Source organism: Halictus rubicundus, chromosome 1 (assembly GCF_050948215.1).
Source record: "Halictus rubicundus isolate RS-2024b chromosome 1, iyHalRubi1_principal, whole genome shotgun sequence".
Taxonomy (NCBI): Eukaryota; Metazoa; Arthropoda; class Insecta; order Hymenoptera; family Halictidae; genus Halictus; species Halictus rubicundus.
This window is the reverse complement of record NC_135149.1, coordinates 6,469,615-6,495,608: the sequence shown is the minus strand read 5'-3', so window position 1 is coordinate 6,495,608 and position 25,994 is coordinate 6,469,615. Positions and strand designations below refer to the sequence as shown.

The window sequence follows — 25,994 nt, the reverse complement described above, 5'->3', positions numbered from 1 at the left end:
CGGCTCGATAACGAAACACGGGGCAAACGGGACGTGGGATAAAGGTTTGAACAAACTTCCGCGCGAGGCAGAAATCGATTAAGGGACAAAAAGTGACGAGGACTGTCGTGGTTCGACCATCCCCCTACTCTTCACCCGCCTAAACGCTTCGTTACCAGAGAAAATGAAGCAATATGACGGCCGAAGAGAGATCCCATTACGGGTTTCCTCATCGTGAATTTGTTACGGGTGAGTTGATTGTCGGTTAAAGTTAATTAGATTCTGGAGACATCCGATTTTTATGAACGCTTCTTGCTGCGCCCTGCTCTGAGACGATCATGCGACCACGATAATGACATCTTCGTTCGTGCGACAGCGAATTTCTCTGACCAATTTAGGTGTGTTTTTCCATCTCTTATACGCTACTACACGAGATTAGAACAATACTGAATTGTAACCGGAAAATTGATCTTTGAATTCTTGTAACTTCGTGTAAAGAAATTTTTGATATTCTATTTGATATTTGGATAAAATCATTTATTATTTCATGAACATTAGATTGCTGATTTTATGCATTTACGGAAGAAATGAGTAAGTGCAATTTAACACAGTAGACAGTTCAAAAGTATTTAGAAATATCAATTTATTAGTTTCAGCTTCTTAGAATTACTAAAGCAAGGAAGCAATTTCTATTTGATTCCTGTTTCTTGCAATTAATCCAGAAATCGAAATAAAGCTAACTATATCTATATAGTACACAGCTTTGTTAGAATTTTATTTAAATATATCACAGAAATAAAATATATGCACATTAATAAAATACAAAATGTTTCAGAAATAAACAAATAGATGAATATACATCTATTTAAATCCAAATATATTCAATAGTTGAAGAACCATTAATGTTGGAACCATTTTGGATTCCAATGTTACTGGAACCTCATTATTAATAATGGAACAGAAGCGTTAATATTAGAACAATAACAGAAATTATTTTTCAATTATTCTTATTTTATATTTTAATGATTTATTAATTATTTTCATTAATTATTATTTTTTTTAATTCATTGAAAAAATGCCCGAACCTCCAAAAAGGTAACCTACATTTACGATGAACATATATTTCTCGAAATAAAGTATTAATGCCAATGCTTAAAAAGATCCTTTAACAAATAATTAGCAGCATATCTCGTGCAAAACTTTATTTTTATATTCATATTTATATTTATTAAAAAATATAACATTAAGAAGTCTCATTATAGATCCTATACGCCACGGTTTTCAATAAAATTTCACACAAAGAGAGTCTGAGCAGAACAGAAGGATTAAATAATGCAGTTCACAAAGGCAACAAAAAGTAGAGAATTGTACGAGATCGAAATTGAATTCTATGAAATCGTAGCGATTCTACTTTCCGGTTCCTTTCTTAGATCTGACAATTTCATTTCGTCATTCGAGTCGATCCGAGGGATCAGACTAATTTGTCTCGAGAATCCTGTAATTCATAGTCATTTTTTGGTCTCGTGACACGGGTTAAGTCACGCCCACGCCGAGACCGTTGTCTCGACGACACGATTTACAAACTTTCTCTGTCGCCGCGAACGTTTTGTCCTTCGATCAAGCCAAGAATCGCTGTTGATCGTGATAGATCGTGTTAGTAAATCTGATGGTAGGCTTGACTAATCAGATGTACCATGCGAAATTCTTCATTACAAATCAAGATTATTTAGGAAAAAGTCAACCTTCACTTTCTCTTTATTCGAAGAGTTGAATTAATGATTTTATATTTTAATCTTCGGAAAGAAAGATATTTTAGAATATTTTCAACCAATCATTCAGTAATTCAGTGAACATTAACTGTTGAAATTATCTGAATATTAATTGAAAAATTCATTTAAAAATTTTATGTAATGCTGCCTGCAACATGAAATTATTTTTACATCTGTTTCTTGATCGAATCTAGATTTTTGTAATAATTTCTGACTATTTCAGTAATTTTCAGAATATTTTGTAATACTTACATACAATAATAACACTGTCCAACAAAATCAAACTTTTTTCGAGTTTTGCAATACCTGTTGGGTGATTCTTATACACTTTGTCATCCTAAAACTAAATCTGCAAGCAGAATTGCTCCATCACGCAACGTTTTCGAAAAATATTGGTTTTTGTAAAAATGCATGATTTTGATAAAAAATGATGTGTTACGCAAAAACTAAACACGCGAGAAAGTTCAAATTTGAGTCAAGAGATAGAGGGGACTCTCCTCTACATATTCATATAGTCAATTATATTTTTATGTACTTCCTAATAGTTGTACATGGTTGTTAAAGTTTGAAAATGTGCCGACGCGGGTACTTTGTACGCTCTATTTTTGTATTTATGTGAAAAACCCTTTATCTAGCAGGAATTTACTATACAGGAATGCATTCTACAGACATTTCTGGTAAAGAAACCATTCACGAAAAGTATTTGGTTTCTTTAATATACGAGAAGGTTCAGAAAATATTAATTGACAGCGTGTGCGCAACGCGTTCGCGCCAGACGGCCATTGCAGCCTTTTCTCGACTCGCCAGGGCCGTCGCTATGCGTGGTCGACGTTGGTACCACTCAAGTATGCCTTTGCTTACTATGCTCAATTACTTACATTTTTTTTTGTCTTTTTGGGTGCCAATCATTACAAAAGATTATAAAAATACGAGTTATATTCACATTTCATTGTGGAAATGCTTAATAAAGAAAATTGAATACAAAAACTTACCTATTTCTGATGTAAACAAATTAAAAATGTTTCCGCCTTGCTTGGCGCTTGTTTCTGGTATCCCGATTTTCATTAATAAGTGTCCAGCAGTAATCAGCAAGCATCGCACATAAGTCTTTTCCTTTGTAACGTTTTTCCATTGTTGAAATATCTTGATGAAAGATTAATGCTGGAATTGTATTCCTTGTTTTGATTTTAAAATAATTTCGTCATGAATATAACAAAAACAGTCCGGCTGATTTATACACTTCCACGACATTTTATCGATTTGGTCACTATGGTCACAGTTAATTATAAAAGTAGTAGATTATTTGAACGCAACGTAAAAATACCTTTCCTTTCTTTATGCAACTCGTGAAAGGTTTTTACCGGTTGTACTGTGATAAATAATTTTGCAAACGCATGTAACGTGATCAAAAATTATCTGCAAAAATAATGTACGCTTTAGCATCAAAAAGGGCCGTCGGGAAATGTTCGAGTAAACGAACGAATTCAATATTTGTCCGCGTTCGTAGTTTTTCGTTGAAAGCTCATTGCGCACCGAAACGGTTCGCAAATGAATATTAACGAAACACGTAATAAATACGGGGTCGCATGAAGTAACGTTACGCATGAATATTTGCGACCGCCGGCCACCGGAAAATATCGCGGCATGCGCTTGTAATTAGCGTAACGATGTACGCGATCCTGGGTTACACGCAAATTGCATAAATTGCGAACTTATCCAAATTACGGGCCAAAATAATTTCGACGCAGTCGATTAGTACTCTGACCCCGTTCACTCGGGGAACAAGTTAAATCAATGTTAATAATTTACGTGGAAATTACAATAGCCCGTGTGCGACTAAGCAGCGCCTGCATTGTTTAAACGAAGTATTTTAGCAACGAACAGAAATTCATCTTGAAATCAATTAGGATAATTTCTTGTAGCTAGCGTTTTTCTTGCAAATAGTGAACATTAGAAAAACATGAATCAGGAAAAAGTTGTACTGTTTTTTGCAAGCAATTTAATGATGTCTGTAATGTTTTTTTATCTTTATTATTTTTTCAGAAATGAAGGTGACCTTCAATTTTTTAAATGGAATGCTATGTATTTTTTCTATAATATGAAAGCGTGTACCAAACCGAATTCATTCATATATGACACAATAATCCTCAAGGTCATACAAGGTTAGAAATGGAAGAAACATTTTGAATATTTCGTGAAAATCTACGCGTCCTATGGGCGATGATCGTAAATGAGATCTTTACGAAATATTCAAAACGTTTCTTCCATTTCTGACCTTGTATGACCTTCAAGATCATTGTGTAGTATACGAATGAATTCGTTTCGGCACACGATTTCGTATGACGTAAAAGAATACGTAGCATTCTATTTAAAAAATTGAAGGTCACGTTCATTTCTAAAAAAATAATGCAGATAAAAAAAATTACAGACGCCATTACATTGCTTGGAAAAAACAGTATAACTATTGCCTGTTTCATTTTTTTTAATGTTCACTATTTGCAAGAAAAACGCTGGCTAGTATTCCCGCGAACACCTTGTATTTATCGGCAATGAAACTCTTGATTTCTGTACCAATTCGCAAAACACAGTTCTCATATAAAAAATCATTACATTACATTCTCATTACAAAACCTTTGAAAGTCAGAAAATAAATGTGTGTCGGATTTTCATGTTTACAAAACTAATATTTAAATTTGCAATTATCATAAACATCCACGCAACAACGTCACATTTATCAATGACTGTATAGAAACGAACAAGATTCTTGTCGGATACCAGTTGCCACAAGTCACAGCGCAAAAATTTCAATTAGCATACGCATCCTTCATTCGTAACCCAATAGCCTTAATAGTCGTTCCTTTCTCCTCCGCCATGTAGTAAAGCGAAAAAGGAAATAGAAACATTTATGAGACTTACTTTCAAAAATTCATACCTGAATGTTTAACATATAGAACACGTCTCTTACCTTATATCTAACACTTTCGCAATATTTCAGCTACCCAAAATTTATGTGTTTAAAATCATAACAGTAGAACTATGGCACCTGATAGAATGGCGGCTTCAAAATTGTATCAATAAACTGCAAGTTTTATGCATTTATGGTAAAAGTAGATAGGTAAAACATAAAACAAATTGTAGTTATATTATCAACTTATTAAAATTATTAAAACAAGAAATAAATGTTTATTTGGTTCCAGTCACTTGCAACTGATGCAGACAATTGTTATTTTGCTTAAAGATTCGCAGTTTATTTATTAAGCTACGACTACACAGATTGCAAGGATGTATTTATATGGAGTTAATTCAATAGATTTATTTCTTTGGACACATATGACACAAATCGCTAGAAACCTGAATAAATAGATTCATTTGTATAAAGAAATAATTAAAATAATTATAAAAATATAATTTTTAAAAATTATATTTTTAATTGTAATTTTTATATATAAAATAATCACTTTTAATGTATCAGAGATCTAGTGTTAACATTATTTTGCATTAAACTGGGAAACCTGTTACAGTGATGGTGTAGGTTACTTTTATACCTTTCAAACTGTAAACGTGTATAGAGTACAAAAAAGGAATCTGAAGAAACTGTATGCAATTATAATAGTACAAAACATATTCTTGGAGTCATCAGCACCGATTAACCTTTTAGCTACTGTGTGTCACAACAGTGGCTTTCGCCTTTGCCATCTTCTTGAACGTTACGCCACTACAGTGACTTTTTTCTATTTACCTTCTCCTTTTAAACGATACGCAACAATAATGACTCACTTGTTAATTTTATCATTAAAATCATGTACGTATATCATCACGTTCGAACCATTTTCGTAAGTGTTAATTAAATGTTTCATTCAATTAAACGCACTACCCTTATGAAATATAAAAAAAATTTTGCAGTAGAAACGCGCGAACTCCCTGAATATTAGCTGCTATGAACAACAAAATGTACAGAACTAATTTTACTATTTTAACACTAGAACAACCGAGCATTAAAAGTAGCTCATTTACCCTGAATTTTAAAGGTAATAAGTAGATTTCATGCATTTATGACAAAATTGAATCAGTAAAATACAAAACTCAGAAGACACAGACAGACATACAGACACATAAAGACATTGTTAAAAGCACTATTATGCCAGTTTTGGCTTACTAACACTAGGTTTGCGGGTACCGTCATTCTGGCAGGTTCTAAGATTTTGAATTTACGATTACTAAGATTGTAGAGATACATCCGTTAGGGATTATTCAAGAAATTTATTTCTTTGTGTATATATTATAAAAGAAAAGGCTAAAAATTTGGATAGCCATATTGTTGTTATTTTTATAAAGTGATGTAAAATAGTCACTTTTCGTGCACCGTAAACCTAGTGTTAAAATTATGAAGAGGAGAAGTACATTTCTATTTAATTTTTGTTTCTTATAGTTTACATAGACGGCTCGATAAAAATTCGATAAAAATCCGCAGCTACGCCATTAGCTACACATAATAAGTCTGGGTTAGGCACCGTCTCTTTAAACTTTGTATTGTCTTTTGTTTGGTCCATTACAATGTTTACTCGATAATTGTCCAAAATACGGGTCTAGCCAGGGACATATATCGGCCAGGAGATACTATTCTTTGATCCACGCCGAACGTAGAAAAAGACAGCGAAGCTCTAGAGGCCTCGGTTCATGGCCCCTCATAGGGTATATCCCGCATTAGTGGGGATAGTGCTGGGACTTTTTCGGCTAGACATTTGGAACATATATATATATATATATATTCCATATATATATATAGTAAACACTGTATTTATAGCAGAGCTGGACAACTTGTGGCCCGCGAGCTAAAGGCGATTTCCTCCACTACTTATCTATCCCTACTAGCGATTCATGCCTACCAGTGGCCGGTAGAAGTGGGAGTACCAGAGGACATGTCTCCCACACCGCTTGCATCATTCTTGTTCACATAGCAGAACCGTGTCCGCAAATTTTGGAAAAGAGTCGGCAGTTTCAGATTTGTCTCCCCACTCTACTTTCCCCTTCCACGATGCTGTTCCCCCACGCTTCCGCCACGGCTCGGTCACGTGACGCTTTTCGTCTCTATCGTGCATATGTCACAATGTCACGTGACCAACCCGGTACTGGTAGAGAGGGTGTAACGTTTTCCCCTCAACTCGAGTCAATTCCCCTGATCTGGCGACCCTGATATGTTCTTCATGCACAATCTGCATAGTAGCTCGTCATACCTAAAGGATTCAAAATAATCAACACCTTACTCGTCAATTTGAGATCGACATAAGACTAGTTGGACCAAAATGTGAAGTCAAGTGAGACTCGACAGAGGTTCGCTAAGGATTAACCCCCGAATGCCGGGACTTGGGTCCATTTAGACCCAGAGGTACAAACGTACCAACCGAGTTCTATCGTCCTACTAGTCAATCAGCACGATTAGGGTCCAATAGAGAAGGTTGGTCGCAAAAGAGTAGGTCATCGGAAAAAAAAATAAAATTGGCGAGTAAAGATTAGAACGGAGCCAGCCATAACTGCCACGAGATCGTCAAAAGCATCCAGCCAGGGTTAAGTATTGTACGAAGTGTACATCAATTATCTGGAACAATTGATGCAGTTACGTGATTGTTGGCGAGGGCTGGAAAGCAAACAGGGAAGCGTCGACCCGGATATGTCGACGGGACGATGTTCATGAAACGAAACGGGACGAGGCGAGACGAAACGAAAGAGAAATTGCGCGATCCTCCTCGAACTCTCGACATTCCTAGGGACTTTCTTCACGGACGAACGGCATGGCACGGCGAGGCATGAAACGTTTCCTTGTTAGATATTGTGCGCGCGCGGCCGTCGCGATAGGTCGCGTCTTGAACTATGTGTGCCACGCGGTGAAGAGGATACCCAGAGGTCTCCTACGAAGACCCTCCGTCACCATCGGGAAAGTGTGCCATCGAAAGGTCAACGTTTACTTCTTCTTGAGGAGAAGCGGACGTTTTCTGCTCCTTCTTCTTTCTGCCGGGATTGAAAGACCTTTGTACTCGCGCGCGTTCCTTTTTTCGTTGCGTCCCCCGTGTCTGTTTCCAGCCTCCGTGCACATTTGCTTCTCTCTTCGTCTTCCTTTTCCCTCTCGCCTGGTTCTTCACCATTTCTCTCTCTCTCTCTCTCTCTCTCTCTCTCTCCCTCTCTCTCTCTCTTTCTTTCTCTACCGGTTTATTACTCGCTGCCTCTCGCGGAGGTAGTCCTGAGCGTTTCGAAGGAACGAGGTTTGCTCGCTGATTCCCTTATTTGTTCGCTACAGCGAGCCGAATCGACAGCGCTGGAAATTTTAAGCCGCCTCCTCCGGGTTTTTTCCTCGTTCTTTTTTCTATCCGTTCAAATTTTTTTTACTCGTTTTGTCAGTTGTTTTCCTTTAGCGGATTGGAATCCGCCTGATACGACAAACAATTTCACAGTGTGTGCCGGGATCCGCGGCCATTTTTACGAGTCGGCGATGTCCGATAGTAGAAAGGATCTCGTTGCATGTCCACTTTCAGAGACGAATTCGTGAACCGAACGCTTTGAAGAAGGAATTTCGGGCTTTTTGGGTTTCAGGAGTGAAAAACAGTGGTGTAACAGCGATCCTAACTGAAAAGTCATGATTTTAGGGAGGACGAGAATGAATGGCCAGAATTTTCACAGAGCATCGCGTTAAAATGTTCAAATTGACGTGGAGAACTGTCAAATATGAACAACAAAGTAATAATCAGGCTGCGGATTTTGTGCATTTATGGCTAAGATAAGTAAAAGACTAAAAAAGAAGAATGCAATGTGATGTCTTAAATGTAAAATACTATTTGGGAATTTCAGGATACTATTGTAATATTTTCAACTCTTAAAATTATCGAGTAAAGAAATAAATGTGTATGTGACTTCTGTATCTTGCAATTACTGCAGACAATTTTCATTTTGCATGAAATCCGCAGTCTAGTAATAATATTTCCTTTTTGTATTGTAAACGATCATTTATCCCCAAAAACAAATTTTATTCTGATTTGTAACAACGTCAAATGTTTGATCGAGGTATGAACTTCGATCAACAATTGTTTAATAATGTCATTGTTGTTAAAAGAAATAGTTAACAGAAGCCATGTGAACTTGTTCTATAAAGTACCTACATATGAACCATTTAATGTAAAAGTAGTGTAAGTCAATATTTCTGCTTTAACGGAATATTTCAAGGGTTTAGTTCTCATTAAATAAAATAATTGTAATATAAATTTAACGTCGCTTGCACAAGACAAACGTAATATCCTGCGATATTATTGTGTTCTATAGAACTTTTACGTGAATGTTCAATTGCGTTTATCTCAACGATTTCAGGGTGTGAACATCCTCATCAGGATGTGATATGACAAGGTAATATTCATTTTTAATGTATACACTCGACAAACACTAAACACATACAACACTATACACATACCAAGTATACATACATATGAGTTATAAGTCTGGCCATGATTGCACACCCATGAGTTATTTTATTGTCAGTACACTTTTCACTCAAACTGCGATAAAACGACGATAAAAAATTCTACATCAAGTTTTAAGAGGTCGTTGTAAAAGGTAGACTTCAATCTACAAACCCATAGTCCATTCGATCATGAAAAAGCTTTTTTCGATGTTCATAGAGACGTTTGAACTTCTAAACTCGTCCAAAAGAAAGAGTAGAAAATGTATCCTTATTTTGAAAAATATAAATATAGGTCTGTAAATAGTTAGATTTCGCGCTTAAAATTGAGCCTTGGTAGATTGCTGTACGACTTTTTTACTTTACGTAGTACACTTTAGTTTACTTTAAGTAGTTCAGTGATTTCTCTGTACAGGGTGAATCACGAAACGTGATCAGTAGAGATTACTCTGTTCTTAGCAATTCAATCGAAAATGTTTTTATCAGCTTTTTTTAACGTGATTATAAAAAATTATTTGACAACTCTTTTTTTTTTTGTTTTTTTAAGGTCACTTTGAATTTTTTGCAAATAAACACAATTTTTTACTCCTATTCCAACAACATTGGAACGCGTACAACGGCGTAGCATATGATACTCCTTGTAATAGAAAGTTTTTTAATTTTTTCTCGACCGAGACGAAAAAAAAGTTATGATTCGATATTTACCGAATTCGTCTTGAAATCCTCTAACAGATAGGCGTAAAAAAGTTATATGTTTATTTGCAAAAAATTCAAAGTGAGCTTGAAAAAACAAAAAAAAAAGAGTTGACAAATAATTTTTTTAATCATGTTAAAACTCTCATGAAACAATGCAAAAGTTGATAAAAACATTTTCGATCGGACTGCTAATAACAGAGTAATCTCTACTAAGACTGTTGTAGTCAAAATATGCTGCCCCATTAAAAGAAAATACGGTGACCTTGAAATCTCAAAAAAAAATAACCTTGAGAAAATAATTCGGCTCATTATCGTATTGGCGCCTTTGAACAGAATATTTTCTCCCCCTGACATTTTTTCTATCGTACAAAATAAGCGATATATTTAAGGTGATCAAGTTAGGTGAAATACCCTGTATGTCGAAAATTCATTGTAACTGTTTAAACTGTAATTCACTGTCATTGTTTCGCATTCATCTAAAGTAAGATTAACCTAATATTTATTTTCACACCCTCTGCATACTAAAACATCAGTTCATCAAAAGTCAAAATATTTTTTTAGAGGCCGTTATTCGTTAGACAACTACTGAATAGAATCATTAGCTAGAACTAATACAAATTAAGAATTTGTGTAACATTTTTACAAAAACATATTTTTCAATCATCTTATGATTAATTTGTCTACAATGTTGCCGAATCTGCATTTCTAATTTGTCAACATCAATCCTACAATACAATGATAAGAATTCAGTATAGCTAGACTCCCATTTAAGTATTGATTGTTTATATCAAATATTGTTTATATTTAATAGTATAATATATTATTATTAATATATAATATAATATATTATTTATATTTAATAATTTGATCGTACACTGTACTTGCACATAAAAATTATATTAAAATTCTCTAAAGAATAACGAAAATGGCCACAAAGTTTGAAATCAACATGTTTGTTAATCTTGTCTTAAAAAATTCACAATCACTCTACACCTGTGTCTCTTGCGCGATGGATGCGTAAAAACCGATTGGATTAAAAACAATCTTAGTTAATAGACACAGAAAAGTTAATAGATAAGAATGGGAAAAGCTAGTATAATTTTTAAAAAATCTCAAATTTTAAAAAGCTGGAAATTGGAACAAAAAATAGTACAATATCCAAGTAACTGCGAATAAAACGTATGGACATATTTGCAAAAATGAATGGCGTAAGAAGTTGCAGTGTGAGTGGATACTCGGGTGCATCCCACGACCCACAAAAATAATAAAACACTTAAAACTTTGCAACCTCGAGCCCCGATACCCGCGGAACAAGTTTTCGATCGATTAGGTCGTCAAAGGCAATTTCCTCTGGGTTCACCGGCAGAAAATCATGTTCCTCTGCTTCGGCTCGAAATGTCTCTGGACAGGACGCAGGGTGGCGTTTAAGGGCTCCGCGGCCAATATAAAGAGAACTGGTCGGTGGAGGGGAGCAAAATGGAGGCAAAGGTCTCTCGCAATTACCGTGATCCACGACGCTGGAACTGATCCACTCTCGAAAACCGGTCACGTATCTTTACCTGGACACTCAATCGGCAGGCCCTCCACCGCATCCTCTCTTCTTGTTCGTTCCTTCCGTGGATCCGAGCCGGGATTAGAGGAAGAGTCCATTAAGGAAGCCTCTGCAGCTGCAGCTGCAAAGTCACTCGAGCGTGATCGAGCCTGGCGATCGGCCAGAATCCGCGAGTAGGCTCGCGGATATTCTACATCGATTTGTCCGAGTGCTCGGAACATCGGGGCATTAATAAAAGCATGTCGATATCAAGTCCCATTTAGCTGGCTCACGGGCTCGTTCCCGCGGCTTCTAGACCCATCTGCCTGGCATTCTGATCAAGGCCGACCCCAGCTTTTATTTACTTTATCTTCCGGAAAAAAACCACGTATAACTAATTTACCGATCACGAACCCGAGCTCGCGTTTCTTTCTCGCGAGTAATATCTGCCACTTAAATTATACGGCAACGATAAAAACTGCTGTTTTACAGATTTTTTTATCGTCAGATGGAGAACAGTGCTTCGAAATGGCTGCATCAATAGGGCCAGTAAAATTGCTCCGTTTAATAGGGCTCGAAATAAACAGTTATACTCCGGTTTTAGGAAAATTTCGCTCGAACATATCTGTACCTATGGAATTGTTATAAGCAGACGGCGAATTTTATGCAGTTATGAGAAAAATGCAGGGATCAAAAATAACAGCTTTCTAAAATTTTCTGCGATAAAAATCATTAATAAAAAGTTGATTATTATTGTAACTTAAGATCATCTACACAAAATATGTAGAAAAAAAATTCGAAGAACAAAATGATTAAAAATTATTGATTTTGATACTTTTTGGTTACAAATAACAGTTATTTCTGTGCAAAAACTTGGATCCTCCTCGATAACTGTTATCGATGAAGAAAAACTGTTTCGATTACTCAAAGCAGTTATCGTTGAGAGAAGTTCATTTCGATCGCTCATAATAGTTATCAGTGAGAGAAGTTCGTCTCAATCACTCATAACAGTTATCAATGAGAAAATTCATTTCAGTTGCTTATTTAATTACTGAGTTGTCTACTATTTTTCGGATGGAACAAGACGAACAACAATACGAATCAACAGACCATAAGAACAACACAAAATCTGAAAAAAAATGTTTCAAAATTTTTTCAACTGGGAAAACCAGAAATATAGACTCCCGTATTGATCAAAACTAGCGTGCATAATTCACGCTGTGCCCCCAACTCAGGTTAGCGTTGAACGAACCTTTTCTGCTCTAAAAGTAACATTAGATAATTTGCGGTGTTATTTGTCAGTAGAAAATTTGGAAAAACTCATGTTTATCACATTAAATTTTGATTGTAGCAATTAATTTTATGAATCAAAAATTTATTAAATAATTTATTGTCTACCATTTGAAAGATGTGATATTTAATAATAACTATTACAAATTTTCTGTATCAGAAATGAACTTCTCCCATTGATAACTGTTATGAGCGATCGAAATAAATTTCTCTCATTGATAACTGTTAGAAGTGATCGAAATGAATTTCTCTCAACGATAATATTTACCAATAAGAGAAAAAATTGTCGGTTAATTACAATCCTTATTTGTAACCAATACGATTTTAGTCGATGAAATAGTTGTTATTCCATGACTTTTTTTTGTTTTTGGTTATAACTGTTATGGTCCCTGGAAAAATGGGATGGAAAAATATTAAAAAATTCAAGACTTTAGATGTACTATTTTCAACATGTTGGAAATATTAATAAAGAAAATAAATTTGTACTTAGCTTCTGTAGTCTGAAATTGATGCTTAAAATTTTTATTTTGCATAAAGGTACGTATTCTGGTTGTAAGGAATATTACTCCTTGGAACTTTTTCAAAAAATCATCTGACCGAACAGGTATTTTACAATTTTTAAAATGAAGACTACATGGAAATATATTAAATCTTTCTATGAAATAAATGTAGAAGCCAAATTTTTGTGTACTAGTTATATTTAACAATATAGTATAATTCATAATAGCCGGAGAAGGGGGACAAAAGTGCCCCCAAACCAAATTGAATTTGCAATAGGCCATTCGATAGCTTATCCAAAGAAAATACTTTGTGCCAATTTTCAACGCTATACGTCGATGTGGGGGGTAGTAATGGAGTGACAAAGAAAATCAGGTTTTCCCGTAATTTCTCTTATCCGCTTCAATTGAGAATTCTGAAAAAAATGAGACATATTTTAACTATTAGAATGCACATCTATGAATTTTTTCAGAATTTTCAGCTTCGAAACCAAATTTTAAAAAATAAAAAAAGTTTGAAGTGCCGATTTCTTGTGGAAGTTACGAAATCACCCCTTTCAAAGAAGTACAACATTTTTGGGACGCCTTATTACATATTAAATATTATCACAGTAAAATTGTTTTTTATGAAATCAGAAAGTCTAAATAATATCTCGATGAAATAGAACATGACTTGCTTCAGTTTTATAATCACCGGAACACTTTCTAAATTCAATCTGCGCGAAGTGTCGCCCACGATGTTGCGAGACAAGAGGTTAAGCCGTAAAAAAGTTGTGAATAAAGGTGTAAACGTGCAAAGATCCGTTCACGTTACCGCCATAACATTTCTGCATCTGCGTTGACACGATGTCCCAGCTTGTGTATCGAGGTGTTCTCGTTAGAGCAGCTCCGATGAACGTGCGCGGCAAAACTGGTAATTTTCGCACTCGTACGGTAATTAAAGGTCTCGTTGGACGTTGGTCTCGTTCGTCAAGCGGAACGGAAAATTAATTGGCAAGATGAAAATGTTGCCGCACAACGGCTCTTGATTTAATTACGAGCCCGGCCTTCTTAGAGGGATGCTCCGGTCCAAACCAGTGAATCTCATGAATAAACGAGCGAAACAATGATCGCTCGCGATTCATTCCGCATTAACTTCTGTCGTTCGCGGTTTTTCGAGGAAAGTTTAGGTCAGGCACGAATACAGTATACGAGCCATAAATACAACCGGGCTTCGAGCCTCTGATTTTGCACCAACCCCTTATTTACTCGTAAACGCGGACATGTTACCACGCGTTATTCATCGGCATTGCGACCTCGTTTTCTTTTAAGGTGTATGCACCTGTGCATACAAGCCAATGTTGCTAAACAAATTAAGCGAGGACAGTCCAATGTAATTTACTGTAAGTGTCTGCACATTTTAATAACACTTGTAATGTATTTGTTAAAATTGTTTCATTTGTTTAGTTTTCTCGGTGAATATGTACAATTTTCGTGAATGAAATCGTGGTTTTTAATTTCTGTCGACGAATGTGTGTATGTATTAAAAACTATTTCTCGATTTTTGTTGTGAATGTATATATTAAAGGATGTTCTTTAATCTTTACGCATGAATATGCGTATTAAAAGGTGGTTCTTAATTTTTGGAGGTGAATATATGAACTAAAGGGTATTTCTACTTTTTGTACATTTATACATTCATTTTTTCTATAGTGTAGTAGAAATAGATTATTGCATAAACACCCGTAATTACAAGTAAAATATCTACAAAAAATTTGCTATATTTCGATTTATATGATACTTTGGCTTCCAGAAGCCTATTAATCAATTTTTTAATGACAATGCTACTTGTGAAGAAAGCGTAATATGTTTCTTTAATTTGATAGTCTTAAAAGAAATCAGTAAAATATGTCACTCGAGATGATTTTTTAGTTTACAAATTTAATTGCAAATGTGACAAATTTATTAAGGAACCCTCAATCATTGACATTCAATTTTTAAAAAGGTTATACCTTCATCAAGACATTTTTAGGTATCTATTACGAAACAAGTAGATGGTACAGAACCAAACAATTTTTTGCAATTTATTCGGGCATGTTGCAACATGGCAGGCAAACTTGTGTTGCATACTGTACTTAATGGTGCTTCTTACAGATAGTGTTGACCAACTCGCTAATAATACAAAGTCGATAAAGAAAATGATAGATACAGTTTCTATAGCAGCAACAGCTGATAAAATGGTTTAGTTTCGAATATACACAAATTAAGGTCTATGCTCGTTTCATTGTTTTCAATCCTTTGTGTGGAACTATTGTGGAAATGATCAGTTATATTGGATTCTTAGGTTTTATCGATTTGTCCTCGTGCTTTCCGCAGGAAATCTTTAATCTTTTAGTTGTTTGAATTATTTACCACTTTGACTGCTACGCCAATCATATATGCCTGACACTGTTTGTTATCAAACTTGAAAATCAACTTTTATGTCAATACATTATATAACCTAAACTTTGTTAGGATCTACAAAATAATGACCTGTTCAGGGCCGGCCCAAGGCACGATGCAACTGATGCACAGCATCAGCCCCCTTATTGGGGCGCCTGACAAGATTATTTTTAAAAATTACATGTATGCCGTTTTAAAAATGTTAGAATTTCAACCAAATGTAATGTCAAAATGAATTTTATTTTAAATATTTTAAATATTTCAAATAAGCTAGTACGAAGATAAATTTAAAACACGTGCCAGTATGAATAAGGCTTCCAATCGCCAAATTGCAGAGGAAATAAATTTGAACTCTTCAGAAGAAAGTTTTAGTCAACTTAAAAATTACAATGATTACTTTCAAATTTTTTACGACATCAAAAAAATAAAAAATATGGATAAAGAAAAATAAAACATTGTAACGACATTGGAAGTGTGCTTAAGGATGGTACAGACTACAGACAAGGATATAAGTACATTATTAAGTGCAACTATTTGATGAATTGAAGGTTTTAGGTGGCTTCGTAGATCTTAATACATACTCAGATACAATTGACATATTAAATTTTATTTGTGCCAACAATTTGCAGTGTGTATTTGGAAATGTAACGAATTACGTTCTACAAATTTTTTAACTTTGCCCGTAACAGTAGCTTCTGCCGAAAGGTCTTTCTCAAATTAAAAATAATAAAAAATTACTTAAGGTCATCCATGTCTCAAGATCGGTTAGATATTGCTACCATGGTAAGTAATAAAGAAATTATTGATGAATTTGCTAGCATAAATGCCGGAAAAGTAAAATTTTAATATTAATCTTTGCTTATAAAAATTTTGTTTAAAATTTTAGAATTTATGGTACGAGTAAATCCGTTTTGTTTTATGTATGCTATATAATACTTATGTAGTGCTTTATGTAATTAATTACATTACTTTGTATACTAGGTACTCTATAAAGATTTATATTAAATTAAATTATTAATAACAATATTATATCTTTATTATACTTATTACCCAAAAATTTGCCACTATTGTCTTTAAAAAATTAAAGGGGGAGGGTGCTATAAAAGAACTTCGCAGCAGGGCGCCGACTACCCTAGGGCCGGCCCTGGACCTGTCCATGGAATGAACACTTCGCAATGAATAAACATAATTCTTCTTTAATGAAAAATTAACATTCATGGTTCCCTCTTCATGCTAAAATATACGCAGTAATTCTATTGTAAGTTCACAGACGTCTCACTAGAGAGATCTGCAACGAAATGCGCAACAAAGGTTATAAGTTTCATTAAGTTCCTAATTATTTAATAAATTTCGAATATTCTTCATCAATATAAAAAGAATTATTCTCGAATTTTTATTTAACTCCCTACCGTATAATAACGAGTCGAACTCATGATATCCACTTCGAACAAAATCTACTAAATATTGATATTATACTTTCATGAAGTTCTACTTTTTGTAACCAATATTTAAGCATCAAAGTGAATGTACTCATACAACAAATATACATTTTCTTTTCTTTTCAGTGGAATTAAAGACAACGATGTCTTAATTGTATGATAAGAGATTAAATTCAATTTCTGCAAATTACTCAATGCAGATTTGTATAAATACATTCTCAATCTGATAACAACAAATCTGACTTACTCTTTTCACAACCAATATGTCTTGTTAATAGCACAGTAGAAGAAGACATCAACTTACCTAAAACACAGAAAAAACTCAAATTAATCATACGTAATAATTAGAAAAGCGGATCTTCATGAAAAATAAATAAATTGTCTCTTTGTGGTCCGAAGTGATTCTCTTTTATTTCAAAACCTGCTTGACATCGTATAATTCATTACATTCCCATATGTAGCATTGATAGCCTGTGTAAAATAGCTGCGAAATACTACAATTGTTGTATATGATGAAATTGTGGCATTACTGATGAGTGTACAGTAAATCAATAATTGGTGCAAAAGTTAATGTCGAGTCTGGCTGGACATTCCCTCAATTCGAATCAGAATCAATTCCCCTGATTTAGCAAGTTGAAAACAACAAACCAGTGTTCGTTAATTGTTCTAAATTGTTCGCTGTTTTGTATTTCGTTCACTCATTTTTGCCATAAATGTATAAAATCCACAGTCTATTAATAATACATCTGAACGAAGAACTCAAAGATAAGGTGACCTACCAAGAGAAAAAGCTTTATAGTTTCAATAATTACAAGATAAAGAATAAAAAGAAAACGTTTATTTGACTGTTGGTGGTGGGTTTAAAATTAACTAAATTGTTCTGACGTTGTGTGACTTTTGTGGGAACTGGCATGACATTGAACGTGTAAATGAAACACTAGTTGTCCAGGATTAAGTGCTGTCCGGCATTAGGCGACCTCCCCAACAAATCCCAAATGCTGATCTCCCCCCTGTATAATTCGCTGGAAGAGGGTGCTCAAGAAAAGAACATGTCGCGGCTCTGCAAGGACTCCAATTACGAAGAGGAATTGTTACGATTGCATAATGGCGGCTTTTAGAGCTTAGTCCGAGGATCGACTGTGGACTGAAAACAGAAAAGCGCAGAGACGAGAGCAGAGGCGAAGGTGAAATTTAAATTTACGTAGATCGAGAATCCTCGACGCTGTATTTAAACGACTTCAGAGTTTTCCATCGGCGAGCCACAAAAAGGTCCCGCATTCTTCGAATCGTCTGCCCGAGAAGGAAACTACTTCCGTGGCCCAAGGGAGTTTGGATCATTTGCGTGAAGAATCAAACGGATCTCTCGTTAAGAGCAACTTAGCGGCGGACAAGAGAGAAACCCGGGAAATCTGGCCCGATCTTCTTCCAGCGAGTTCTCCCGAGGGCCTCCGCGGGGGCAAACTCATCAGTCTCGTGCAACTATCGACTCCCAGGATCGATTCCGACGCGAAATATCGGCCAGTTATGGGAGTGATCCATTCTTCACGATTCTCAAGGAATTCGATAATCAAGTACTCACATGGAAGAGTTGCAGCGTCTGGAAAAGTCATGTACAGTATTCTCTCCGTGACTGTTGGAAAGATCTCTAGTGTAACTGTCAAAATTTTATCCCCACCACGGGGGATCCCCCTTGGAACCAGTCGAGCAGTAAACACGCTCGACGAAACCAGCGAGGACTCGAGTATCGGTGAGACTCACACTAATACAAGCGAAGCAACAGATTTCAACTTTTCCAAGTTTCGATTTTCTTTGTCAAACTTGTACCATAATATTCGTCTCGTTTTTCTAATTAAAATTACACCTAGCACGACATAATTACGATTACAATTACTAACGGAATAAGTGATTAAAATTTCAGACGCGAAAGAGGACGGCGCGAAGCACAGTGGTCAGGATCGAAGAATTTATATAGTGACATTTTGTTATAACTTTTGCACTATTAGAGATATTGCAATGAAATCTTCACTACAAATATTTTACAAATAGAAATTTTTTAATGGTTGATAATTAAATATGTTTTGCATTTGTTAAGCAATAATTTTTAATTTATTTTCATTCATATTTTTTATGAAAAGAAAAATTGTTTAAATATAATTTTTCGAACTATTTTTTGTTTTTAAGTAAGTATTGTATATTTATGTTTCATACATATATCATTCATACATGTATCATTTCATATATATGTATATGTAATGTTTTATGGGACACGTAAAATGTAAATTCGAGAAATCTTTTTGTATCTACCTTGTACAAATATGGAATATCTTAATTAAAGTGATCACAAATCAAAAATAATATTAAAATTAAGTTATAATAATAATTGATAGTACCAAATGCAAAGAATACTTTCAATGAAACTTACATTTATTATTACGTTATTGAATTGGTAATAGGTAAATGATAAACTTCTAGATTGTTTGTACAATACACATTAAATATATACCACACAGAAAAGCTTAAATGCAACAAAACGAAAAAAATAGAATATAAGGTTAAAGTAATAGAAAAAATGTCTTGAATCTTTCAGAACGAGCTTCTCTCAAGTGAATGCCAATAGCAACTTTGTGCCTCCCACGAAATATAAACTTTTTCTGAATGTCGTGACAAACAATGTTATACAATGTATACTCTATAATCTATACACTTCGTTAGGAGATATGTATAAATGTAGCAATAGTATTAAAAAACTTCTCTTGTTCAATATCTTTCTTAAATAAAATAGTAAAAAAAAATTATGATTTTTTAAAATGGCTATATAAGTTACTTCAGGTATAAACGTAAAATTATTGTAAAAATGTACATATTTAAAAAACATTCAATTAAACATATGAATACATATACATATACTGTAAGACGCGTCGTGAAGAGAGATTCATGAAAAATTTGAACAACAACAATTTGCAAAGTGGTTTAAAGTGGGAAATGATTCGCGCATAATTATATAGGGAAAAATATACTGAAAATGTTCCGATTTGTCCGGATGTGGACTGTTTGGAACTTAAAAAATATGTCTTTCTGAATGTAAAAAATTTTAAATTTGTTTCCTTTATGTATTCAATATTATTTATTCGCAGTAATCATTATTAAATGATATCATTTTCATCGCAAAAGTCTGCTCTTCAATTTAATAAGGAAGCGAGAGAAATTATTAAATAGGATCGTCAGAATATCGCATTAAAAAGAAGCAATTTTTGTGGTGAAAAATACTGTTCTTAAAACGTCCAAGAGAGTTTCAATGTTTATTACGACTATAATATGTATTAAGTTGTATTAATTTAAGAAATAACTTTTTAAGAAATAATGTTCATTGATTAGATATCGATACGAGGAAGTTCGTTTTTGGACTAAATGTCACTTAATTTTCCGATCCGGACCACTGTGGCAAATGGAAAAGAAAGAAAAGTAGAGAATCGAAACATTCGGAAAAGATGAAAGACTGGCGCGAGCTCAGACCTTTAAATCAAAAATTAAACTCTTTTATTTTTGGTTTTTCATGAATCAAACGTTTGCCATAGTATTCGTCTCGTTTTTTCTAATTAAAAGAACACCAAACACGATATAGTTACGAACATAATTACTTGTGTAATCAGCGATTAAAGTTTCGGGCGTAAAAGAGGATAGCGAACGGAAAAGAAAGAGAGAGGCAGAGAGTCGAAGCGTCGAACCTCGATCCCTCTTTCTTTTTCTATCGTAATCATTCTCTACGTTCGGCGCGCTACAAAGGATTAGTACCTCTTCTAGAACTGTCGCTCGACCGATACGAAGATACGACAGTTACGGAGAGAATACAGTTACGGAGTTAATCGTAAATTAATTGGACAATTGTAAAGTTCAGCCATCGACACTCTGTGATACTCATGTAGCGATTACCTTAAATAGAATCGTACTTTGCTATTACGAATCGATACTAATTCACAAGGATCACGCCCATCATTAATGTCGGTATCTCGAGTCTGCGTGAACCGAGACACGAATTTCCAAACAGCGAATCTACGCTCGAGACGGCTCTCTGGAAATAAACGGAGCTTTGAAACGATCCAATTAACGCGGTTGTTTGCGCCTCGCGCACCTTTTTTCACACTTTCTCGCTTTTCCATGTCAATCACGCGGAAATGAAATTCGAAAATTGTATTTCGAGCAAATATTGAGAGGACGCGTCGCGCGAATTCGACGCGTGTCCGGCGCTACAGCATGATGGAAAAATATTCTCTGCAGGACTTTAGCCGCTTTAAACGAACAATACATCACCGTGGAATCAGCTTCAAAATTTCTTTTTTATTGTGTAGTTAGGATTATCCGGATCATCGGATTATAGTCAGTATTTCGCTTATCGCTGAAATTTTTCCGTCGTTGCTCGGTGCACTTTGATTTAATGAAATCAGGAAGGAAATTTTGCGCTCGTAAAATGATAGTGATGTCTATAAGTTGGATCGATGAATACTGTAATAGCGATTAAATATCCAATGGAAGTTAATAAACTTCGTGTATCATTACTATTAATATTTCAATAAATTTGCCTTCCGTCACTGCTATTAGTGACTGCAAAAGTTACGACTTGCTTTACACATTATAATTAGATTACTTATTAACCCCTTGCACTACTTTCACGAGTCTGACTCGTGATGAAAATTTTGTGCCAAACTTGAATATCACGAGTTAGACTTGTTGTTACACTTCCATGCCAAACGTTAATATCACGGGTCAGACTCGTGGTCTTAAGCTCGGGCCAAGTATCCAGGTTCATTTGAATTTGAGCGGCCAAGTTTGGCACGGCTTTTTCAGAGTTTCTTTGAAGTTAGGTTTGAAATTTGTAGAGATCAACTTACACGAAATAAATTTTTGGCTTATACCAGAGATTGTAATAAATTAAAAATAAAATATAAATTGTACTTAATGAAATTTTGATATTACGTTAACTACTCCTACATTCGCAATACATTCATAAAACCTGCAGTCTATTCAGATTATAAATATTTATACAAATTTCCAGTTTGTTTTAAATAAATCGTCATGATTGAGAGGAAATATTTATCTATATTTTCCATACTTTATTATTTATTCATTTATAATTGCACGAAGATCGCAGTAACCTATTTCCAATGAAATTTTGGATCTCGATTTTTTAAATATTTTCAATATGTCAAACTTTAAATTATTCGCCTTACTGTCATCAATAATGATCCTTGTTAACATTTAACCGGTTATTAAATTCTTCTGGTTACAGCTATTGCATCAGGTAGGATTGAATAATGATTCAGGTTTATAGAGGTGATTGTGCAAAGAGCAATAAAAGATGCGGTGAAAAATAAAAACTTTGGGCCTGTTTTCTGATTGGACGAAGTATAATTAAACGGGCTCCGTGCAAGGAAATTTGCAAGAGACTAAAAGTGAGAGATTAGAAGTGATTTACAAACATTTGGAAAGAAAGTTTATGTCTCGAGGCTAGCTAGACACTTTCACCTGCTGACGTTACTTCACACGAAAATGTGTCGACGAGCAACCGATCCTGCAATTATTTAGTATTTAAGTCTTCCATCTAACTGCCTTCTAGTAATGGATGATCATTCGCCAAAAGAAAAGGATAGGCATGTGGAAACTAGTACATTCTACAATCTTGAGCAACGCATCCGTAAATCATAAATTTTTACCTTTCCATTAGGTGAATTTTCAGATATTTTCCTACCTTTCTTGAAATCTTTTTTGTTAAAAAATGAAAAAAATTTTCCAAAATATATACATATATTTGCTCTCAATTTATTCATTTCAATACAATAATTAATACGTTTTTACTCGACAAGCTTAAATATATTCCATATTACATACATATGTGCTTCGACAAGAAATTAGGAACTTTACTGTGAAATTTATTTATTTATTTATTATTGTTTTAAATCAAGTGGTTTACTTAGCAAGTACAATATTTTACATTTTATTCTTAATAATAAATTATACAAAAATAGTACTACTTATTCTCGGTACAATATTCAACTATTTCATTCACCAAACAATAAAAACGTTTCTATTGGAATATGAGATGCATGATTGATGCATGATTGAAGCTAGTGATTAATTTTTTGGGTACTACTTCGAGTTCAACTAATACTTGGATCCACTGTACATTGACCTCGCGTCTAACGTCTTAAATAAAAAACTTGTTAGTGAGATCTACGATTTCGAATCGAAGGGAAAGTGTAAAGTGCAATAACTTATATCAATCGCTGTAAACTTCGTAAAAATGCCACATAAAAATCTCATCCCAACGTTCAAATGTCATATACTGCTCCTCCCACCCAAAGGAAAGAGAGACGTATTCCTCGCCCACGAGAAGATGGCACAGAGAAACTTGTAGGCATCTACGCCCCGCTGTTTCTCTATATATGTCATCAAAACCTGGACGATAAATGTCGCGGAATTATCCCGTCTACCGCGGGGTATACGTATCCCGTGAGGGGCCACGAACCTCGAGAGACCTCGGACGCCGAGGAGTGCAAACATAACGCGGCTTCGATGACAGACGACGCTTAAAACTCCCGTGTTGTTGACATATATTGCGAACTCACTGTATTTCGCAATAAGCAGAGTCGTTTGATGAAGAAAACAAACAAACCTATCGAGTGTGACTGGAATAGAATTACGCGGTCACGACGTGTGACACACACATCCCACTGTCCTTCTAAAACCCTACGATCCTATTATGTACATGCTACCACACTAGTATTAAGAGCAGTGTCGCCAGATCAGGACTTGTGTTCCCACTCTAACTTCCCCTTCTAGGATGCTATTTCCCCACGCTTCCCCCACGACCCTGTAATCTGGTACTGGCAGAGTAAGAGGGTAACTGCATTCCCCTCAATTCATGCTCCTTCCCCTCATCTGGCGACCCTGATTAAGAGCGAGGCTTCGGAGATCCTCTATTGTCCCTCACCAGTGTCGCCCAGATTATGGGGGAACCTGAAATTTTTTATTTTTTTTAATCGATAGGTAATTTCCTCAGGAATACGATTAAAAAAGTTAAAAGCTGAAGTACAACTTTTTGAGGAAGAGGAAGATCTGTTCTATGGCCCTGGAATCGCAGATTAGCAAAAAATCACGGTAAGTTAAAATGAATTAAAATTTTGTCACGATTTTTCTGTTACTCAAACATGTTGTGCGTTTTTGTACAAACTGACGATTCCATTTTGAGTTCTTTGTTTCGGATAATTTTTGTGCATTGTACGCTGCACGGCGCATTTACAGGATGCCATTTTCAGGCCGCCATTCCACCATTGATATTAACAATAAAAATTTATAAAAAATATTTACATTATAACATTAATAAATGATACCCCAAATTTTAAGTCAATCTACGCATTACATTTTGCACAAAAAATTCTTGAAAAACAGGACACTTACACAAAGTTCCAACCTTTAGACTTGTCTCCCCCTCAACCCTTCCCCTTTTACGACGCTATTCCCCCACACTTCCGCCATTGCCCGGTTACGTAACGCGTTTAGTCTCTGCCGTGCATGTGTTACAATATCACGTGACTAATCCGGTACCGGCAGAGAGGGGGTAACTGTATTCCCCTCAATCTGGCGACATTGCCCCTCATCCGAAATTTGTTCCATCTTCTCGTGGACGAAGAATGCCTGTTCCACCACAATTATCAATTATTGATCGCCATCAAGTTCGGTCGAATCGCGAGACACAAGCGTTACCTGTACGTGTGATTAAGCAATCATCTGAAACATACCACACAATAGTCTGCGTCTTGTTCGAATGTCACATTACTACTCCCATCCGAAAGAAAGTAGAGAAACGTACCTGTTCCACCATAATCATCAATTATTAATCGCCACCCAGTGGACGTGTTCGATCTCGAGGCAAGAACCGTCATCCGTGATTAAGCAATCAACTCTCGAGCGTGCGACCGGGTATCTATTAATTCGCGGTGTCAAAATAAACGCGGCGATTCCGCAACCGTCGAGGAGGGTCCGCTCGCGTGAAAATGTCAGCCGGCTGTTGGCACGTTCTGGTGAACGGGAAAGCCGTGTCGTCGGCGAGTAGGAGGAACCGTCGAATTCCTAACAATTATTGGGATTACAGTGCTTGGCGGCCTCTCGAGCCTCCGAGAGGAGAGCGAGAGAGAGAGAGAGAGAGAGAGAGAGAGAGAGAGAGAGAGAGAGATGCACGGTGTTTATTAGCGGCGGATATTTCGCCAGGGAATTTCGAGGCAATCTTTTCTGTTGCGAGGCGGGCATGCGCCACGTTTCATCGTAGATGCAATTAGTGAAACCGCAGACCCGGTAATCGTCGGCCGGGCGTTGCTCAATTTAAATAATCTTCCCGGCAGAGCGGTTCCGACTCGTAAGGACCGACGATCAATTGGACGATTCTGACTGATTCACATGACTCAGGGGAGAAAATCCGTGGTTCGTCGCATATACCAGAGGGGATGTACTCGAATGCACCTGCAACGAGACTCGGTCGCGGGTAATTAAAACTGCGTCGCGCTACGAGCGTTCAACGACCACTAGAACCGCCTCGTAATTGATGCAATTTATGATCGTTATCGAGTCGGACGCAGCAAGACATGTGCACCAGGCTGCTGCCGATGCTCAGTTATGATTTGCTACTGATGGACCCGTCGGTTAATGAGTCGAGAAAATCTCGGCGCTCTTCTTTCGTCGATCGGTTCGCTCAGTAATACACTTAGAATGCGATTGGCTGGATGGATGATATGCATCGTGCTCCGTCTGTGACGTGTTTCAATGAAAGACTTTGTGCTGTTAAATCTTCTTTGATCTTATACCGCTGACGTCGAACGTAGAAAAACGATCTTTCTTGTCTCCAATTATTTTTTAATGAAACTTTTAACATCGAATTTGCAA

The 25,994-nt window shown here is 35.6% G+C and overlaps 1 protein-coding gene across 4 annotated transcripts in view; it reads right to left on the bottom strand.

Moving 5' to 3' along the window:
* The window catches only part of Pgant9 (polypeptide N-acetylgalactosaminyltransferase 9), a 537,713-nt gene that overhangs the window by 384,443 nt on the left and 127,276 nt on the right, over positions 1 to 25,994 (bottom strand). The window contains exon 2 of one of the 4 annotated variants that reach the window (XM_076786738.1): positions 17,311 to 17,367. The exons of the other annotated variants lie outside the window; for them this stretch is intronic. The gene's annotated coding sequence lies outside the window, so the exon portion shown is untranslated. The remainder of the gene's footprint in view (positions 1 to 17,310; positions 17,368 to 25,994) is intronic. 4 annotated transcript variants of the gene reach the window in all.